The sequence below is a fragment of the Curcuma longa genome, chromosome 20 (genome assembly GCF_044706935.1).
Source record: "Curcuma longa cultivar G26 ecotype Majalengka, Jawa Barat chromosome 20, ITB_CL_G26_1.1, whole genome shotgun sequence".
NCBI classification, from domain to species: domain Eukaryota; kingdom Viridiplantae; phylum Streptophyta; class Magnoliopsida; order Zingiberales; family Zingiberaceae; genus Curcuma; species Curcuma longa.
Genome location: NC_133880.1, coordinates 9021233 through 9028498, shown reverse-complemented (window position 1 = coordinate 9028498; position 7266 = coordinate 9021233).

Here is a 7266-nt window from a genome sequence, read left to right as displayed (position 1 = left end):
ATTTGCGCTCGTCTGGCTCTTTCTTGTATGTGCTGAAAATCCTGATGATTTAGTCTCTTAAGCGGGTGCTTCAACTGACGCAATTTCCCTCTGAGCCTGTATTGGGCTGTCCCAGTCTCAACTCCAGCCTCTGTGCTCTCCCATAGCTCCTGTACTGTCTGAAGAAAACTCGGGTGGGTAGTCCACATGTTAAGAATTTGAAAGGTTTGGGTTTCCTCCTACCCGCCTCAAATATGGATACAGTGCAGATGGCATGATCAGAGAAGATCCCTGGGGGATGGAACTCAGCATAGCTACTCCTGTCCTGCTCTAACCATAAGGCATTAACCATTGCCCTATCAAGTTTGCATACCACTCGCCCATTTGTCCATGTATATTGACAACCTACAGAATGCAGATCCTCTATCCCTGCCATAGTAGCAAAATCCTGAAAATCTGAGGTCGCATATGTAGTCACCTCTAAGCCACCTTTTTTATCTGCCGGGGTGAGTGGGGAGTTGAAATCTCCCATGAGAAGCCAAGCCAAATCCATGCTCTCTGAAATGTGTCTCAGTCCTTCCCAGAGCCGGCATCTACTCGTGATGGTAAGCTGACCATAGATAAAAGTAACTGCATATGTGGTGTCGGTAATCTGATGCTTGATGAGTGTATGTATGTATTGTTCCGCCCAAGCCTGGATTTCCATCTGGATGATTCGGCTATCCCATAATAGGAGCATCCTACTTCTACCAGAATCCCCAACATGGTGCTCACTACTCCACCTCTGAAACCTGGATGTTTTAAGAGATTCATAATACTCCTCAGTTAGTTTGGATTCCAGAATGCATAAAGCACACAATTTCTCCCTCAAAAGGAGGTTCTCAACCTCCTTTTGTTTGAGGCCCTTGTTGAGGCCTCGTATATTCCATGTTGCTATCTTCATGGGGCCAAAGCCCTTTTTGCATTTACCCTACTCCTTTTCTCATGTTGCCCCTGCATGTCTCCATTCTGATTGCTTATTTGTGGGCAGGTCATAACCCTTTCTGTAGCTACTGTTCCAGTGCCATTTCCTGTGCCAAGTACTGATGTATCAGGCTCTGCTCTTGCTGGTCCAAGTGGCCAATTTAGGGCAGCTAGCCCCACTATGATTTGCTTGTGCTGTTCTGTGTGCTGCTGGCCTGGATCAGGTTCATCCTCACTGCTATGCTCCTGAACAGTTTGAGACTTTGCTGTATCAGTGATATGCTGTAAGGAGTTAGCCACATGCTTTGTTAAGCCATCTGCTGCTTGGGGCCTCCTTTGATGTTTCTGTTCAGGTTCTGTGCCATTTGCCACTGTTTGTAGGTCTTTCCTTTGGTTGTTCAGCTGGCTCCTTGTTGTCACTCTTTGGACTGCACTCAGTGCCATGCCTTGCTTGGTAAATGCAGCTTCAGCTTCTATTTCACCCTCTTCCAGCTCAATGATGTCTCCTTTCCTTTGTGGCAGACTGAGTGCTGTTTGTTGGAGGCTGTGTGCTGCTGAATGTGCTTGAATCCTCCTTTTTGCCCTTGCTCTGGTTTGTATCTTGCCTGAGCTATTTTCTGTGTGTTGTGAGTTGCTCTTGGCAGCTGTCCCTTTCCCTTTCCTCTTAGAGGGTTTACCTACTGCTCTTTTAGGTAGTGAGAGTTTGTGCTTCCCCTCAAATTCCTGAGAGCTCTTTCACGGAAAATGGTTCATATATATATAAAATAAGAGAGGTTAAACCTCTCAACTGTACAATCAAGACTTACATCTCGCTCCACCCAGCTTCAAGCTGTGAGCATCCACAAAACATAAAAAAACACTCAACAGAACCGTCCCCACATCAAACATCAAGGCATTACACACATAACTCTCCATTTCTCACAACATCAGACCATGCATCTTACCTCCACACCTAACAACATCACAACATGCATTCCTACGTGGAATGACATGCACTACACACCAAACAAACCAAAAACGTGAAACATGATTGCATGCACAATTACATTTTCCATCACCACACATTTGGACCAACAACCAATGAACAAACAAGACATCCACTTTGAAGCATCAATAAAACATCACCACCATCAGCCACGTACAAGCATGTCGGACAGCACCAAGCTCACCGTCTTCAGCACAGCTGGGCAAGGTGTAGAAGCATCAGCAGCCCACCATGCAGTCCACCGGTTTGCAGTTTGCCAGATTGCCATGTTGTCCGTCAACCACCGGCGTGCAGGTCATCATGTCACACAAGCTGGGGGTACCGGTCGGACACCATTTGGACAGCATCCACAAATCTATGCACATGAATTTGAACTTTCCGAAACAGCCAGTTTACATCCGGAGCAATATTCTGAAAGTGACATCTATTTCTAGCTTCCCATATATAGTAGATTGAACTTGAGATTCCTAGATGACGAGCTTTCATTTTCCAAGTGTGACCCTTGTAATGCCTCACAAAAATCTGCTGCAACTCCTCAAAGGACTTGAAATCATGTCGGATTTCCAACCATTGCTTTACCTTGCACCAAAGCTCACAAGACACCGGGCATTCAAAGAATACATGTTGATTTGATTCCACTTGTTGCCGGCACATGACACACTCCTTGTTTGGTTCATACTCCATTCTATCTTTAGTTCTCAACCTCCCTTGTGCTAACATCCATAATGCAAAGCGGTGCTTTGGCATGATTTCGGGCCTCCACACCATTGCTTTCCATGCTACTTCCGGCCCCCCTACCTTGAAAAAGTTGTATGCATTTGAAACACCATTTCCAGCCCCGGCAAACCAATCAATCAGTTTCATGTTGGCTGCACCCACACCACTTGATCCCTCTAACAACTTGCTTCGAATCTCCAATAGGCGCTTGATTAAAGGTGAGTCCGAATTCCTCTTTTGCCATGTCCAAAAATCTGCATCTTTCATGTAGTGTTGCCTCACCCATTTGACCCAAAGAGAATCCACATTTGCTTGGATGTTCCATAGTAATTTGCATAACAACGCTTCATTCCATGCTAAGAGATCCCTAAGACCATAGCCCCCATCTTGTTTAGGCGAACAAATCTTCGACCATGCAATGGGAGGATGCTTTGAGGACCACACAAAATTCCGGCAGATTGCTTTTATTTTATCAATGACACCACTAGGAGTAGGGAGCATAGAAAGCCAAAAGCATTCCATGCCTTGAAGAACCGTACCTACAAGTTCCAAGCGACCGGCATAAGATAGAGTGTGCTTCGGCCATGAGTTGATCTTCCTTGTGATAGCTTCAAGTAGTGGCCCATAATTTGCTATTCTTAGCTTCTCCGCCGCCAATGGAATGCCAAGATATCTAAATGGAAATTTGCCCTCCGGAAAGCCCATAATTTGCAATAACCGAGACTTCAAGCTATTGTCCACACCCGCCATGTATACTTGTGTCTTTTGGGGATTTGCCCTTAGGCCCGAAATATTACCAAAGTGATTCATACATTCCACTAGGTGTTGGGTCGAAGTTTCATCCGCTCTACAAAATAACATAAGGTCATCGGCATATACTAGATGCGTGATCCCCACCTCCTTGCACATAGGATGAAAGTGAAAAGTAGGCAACATGGAGGTCGCCTTTAGCTTCCTTGAGAGAACCTCTATGCAAAGGCCGAATAGAAGGGGTGAGAGTGGGTCTCCTTGCCGTAGACCTCTTTTCCCACTAAAGAATCCATATACACCACCATTTAATGATATAGAATATGATACCGTGGTGACACACACCTTGATCCAATCACAAAATCGTTGGGGAAAACCAAAACCAACGAGTCCGGCCATAAGAAAATCCCAATCCACCATATCAAAAGCTTTCCTCAAGTCCACCTTAATCATGCATCTAGGGGAAATCCTCTTGCGAGCATACTTCCGAAGCAATTCTTGGGTTAAGTATATATTGTCCCCTATAGAACGCCCCTGAATAAACGCTACTTGAGCCGGATCTAATAAGAAACCCATAATCTGTGATAACCGGCCAGCAAGCACCTTTGATATAACCTTATAAAAGACATTACAACAAGATATCGGTCTATAATCTGAAACCCCCACAGCGTGATCCCCTTTTGGCACTAGTGATATCAAGGAATGGTTCCATTGTTTGAGTAGCTTGCCATGATGAAAAAATTCCTGCACTGCTGCCACAAAATCCTTACCAACAATATCCCATGAAGAGGTGAAAAATTTGGAACTATAACCATCCGGCCCCGGAGCCTTCCCACTTCCAATGTCATGCAAGGCAAGTTTGATCTCTTCTTCTTCAACCAACTTACACAAATTCTCAGATTGTCCCCTTGTAAGTTTGCGCCCAATGAGAGAGGTGCTGTCCCATTCATCACACAACCCTATTTGTCCAAGTAACTCATGATAGTAGTCAACGAACTCCTCCGCAACTTCACCTATGCTTGTGGTTTGTTCCCCATCTCTTTTCTTGAGTGTAATAATAGCATTTCTCTTGTTGTTTCTTTTAACCACATCATGGAAGAACTTTGTGCATTTATCCGAGTTCCTCAAATAAACATTCTTAGCCCTTTGTTGATAAAATTGCCTTTCCGCATCCGCAAGTAGGGTGGCTTTCTTCCTCACATGGCTATATTCTAAGGGAGGTGGCCCACCATCAAGAATGCCCTTTTGCATCTCCTCAAGTTCCTCTTTTGCTCTCTTTGCCTTCTCCGAAATGTGGCCAAAGTGCTTTTTATTCAAATCTCTCAAACACTTCTTTAATCTGAACAATTTTGTCTTCAGAATGTATTGTGCATTACCCATCACCGGGGCTGCCCAAGAAGCTCTCACAATCCTCTTGTAATCTTCATGAAGTGACCACATGTTGAGGAATTTGAAGGCCCTATTTGGTGGCCGGTCCTTACATAGGGTGTGTACAACCGTACAAGAATGATCCGAAACACATCCCGGGGCCGTAAACTCCGCATATGCATCAAAATCTGCCATCAACCAAAAGGAGTTTACTAAAGCTCTATCCAACTTACAAGATACATTACCATTAGACCACGTGAGATGGCATCCAATGGAGCGAAGGTCCACTAGTCCGCAAGCCTGTGTAAAGATCTGTAGGTCCCTCATTTCATGATTCGTAACCGGAGAGCCACCCTGCTTTTCATGTATAGATAGGAAAGTGTTAAAGTCACCCATAATCATCCAAGCATCCGAGATAGTACCACCAAGTTCCGTGAGTGCCTCCCATAAAGGTCTCCTTGTGACAATAGAGTGAAGCCCATAGACAAAAGTAACCAGGAAGCCTCTGCTAGTAATACGGCATCGAATGTGGCAATGTATATATTGATCGGTAGTCTTAATAACATCCAAATCAACCTTATGCAAATCCCAAAGAAGCAATATACGGCCATGATTAGAGAATTCAAAATTATGTGCATGACCCATACCTGTGAACCTCCTTTGCAATATTGGATCTAAAGAATTCCCATTAAGCTTTGTCTCCAATAGAGCCATAACCTGTATATCTTTCTGCTGGAGGAGGTGCTGCACTCCACCATGCTTTAGGGGCTTATGGAAGCCCCTAACATTCCAAGAAGCAACCTTCATTTACCACCGTGTCGGGCTGCTCGCGCCCGTAGTCTTCGCCCACTTGCCGGGACCGATGTGCTGGTTTCCACTTCCTCATGTGCATTTGATGATGTAGTTGATGGTAAGGAGGATGAGGAAGCCCCTGATGTAGTGGAAGTTGCCTCACTTGCTGCCGGGTCCGAGGAAGATGAGGATGAGGCACTACAATTGTCTGAAACCGCATGCTGCCCTCCTCCTTGCACCGGCCGGACCTCATCATTTTCTTGTGAAGTGCCTTCATTCGGCTCTTCCTCCTGCACATCCTGTTGTTGTGGCATTTGCATGTGGTCTTGCTCCTCAGTTCTTTCACCCATTGGTACCTCAATTGCAACAGGAATGGGGATGTCCACAGGTACAATAGCAAGTGTATTCTGCTCAACTGGAATTCCAGCATTTGGAGCTTGCGATCTAGGCCGCCATTGTTGCCTTGTACGATGCCTATATCTCATTCTTGTCCTTCCACGCCCCCTAGCAGATTGAGATCTATTCCTCCAAGCATTAGGTGCATTTGGACCAGCTTGCTGCCCTTGTTCAGTCCGATCATTCCGCTGCCCCATTGGTACCTCGCCTCCTTGACAATTCTCCGTGTCATGCCCCAATCTACTGCACTTTTGACAGAAATCCGGTGTCATCTCATATATGACCTTCACATCCACTTGAACTCCTGTTGGAAGCGTGATCGGAACCTCGTGAATGCGATCTTCAAATGTAGGTATCTCCACCATAAGCCTTGCATATCCCAACCTCTCACGTGTGCGCGTCAAGCTGTCCGTATACAACGGCTTGCCCACTTCCGAACCAATTTTGCTCAAGACTAATTGCGACCAACAGTCCGGCGGTAGTCCATGTAATTGTACCCAAGCTGGAACAAACCTACCATCCTCCTCAAACATGAAGCACTTTGGCATCCTTTTCAAGAACAAAGGAATTCCGAAAACAAAATATGGCCCCCCTTGCAAGACCTTCTCCCTGTCCATCTCCGTGTCAAATCTGAAAACCACCCAGCCGCTCTTGTGCATGAAGAAACGATAAGAAGGCCATTTAGCTCCAACCTTAACCACGCCTTCCCTACCCGGATGCCTTCCCATGAAACAGCCCACAAGGCAATAACCCACTGATTCTTCCACTGTGTCAATATCCTCGAAGTTGAACTGCAGTCTTGACTTTGTGGCCTCATACTGATCCAGCCCCTTTACATGCTTCACTTTCCGGTTGTCCTTGAACAAGGTTTGCCCAGTTCCTCTTTGTTTGCCTTTGGTCATCCCTCAATGGAACCTCCTGCTGTCCGTTTCCCCCTGAAGCTTCTTCATGATCGGCCTGCTGTGACGAGCCATTCCCAGCCGGTGTTGATTGCTGCCCAGTCCTTGCCGGCAACGTCCCCTCCTCCCCTGGCGGAGGAGGCAGTGTGGGTGAGGGGGGGGCGCCGTTCACAGAGGTGAGAGGAGGAGGGGGGTGAAAGAGTCTCCACGTCACCCACCATGTCACCAGTCACTTCCACAGGAGTCTCCACATCCCTCACATTCGATTGGCCTTCATGCTCCACTCCATTTGCCACCTCAGCTTCTTTATTTCCCACATCAGCACCAGTTTGACCAGATAAACTCCTCACCTTCCTTGACAGACTGAGAGCTCTTTCACGATTCTATGGGTGGTGGTGCATGGCCGTTCTTAGTTGGTGG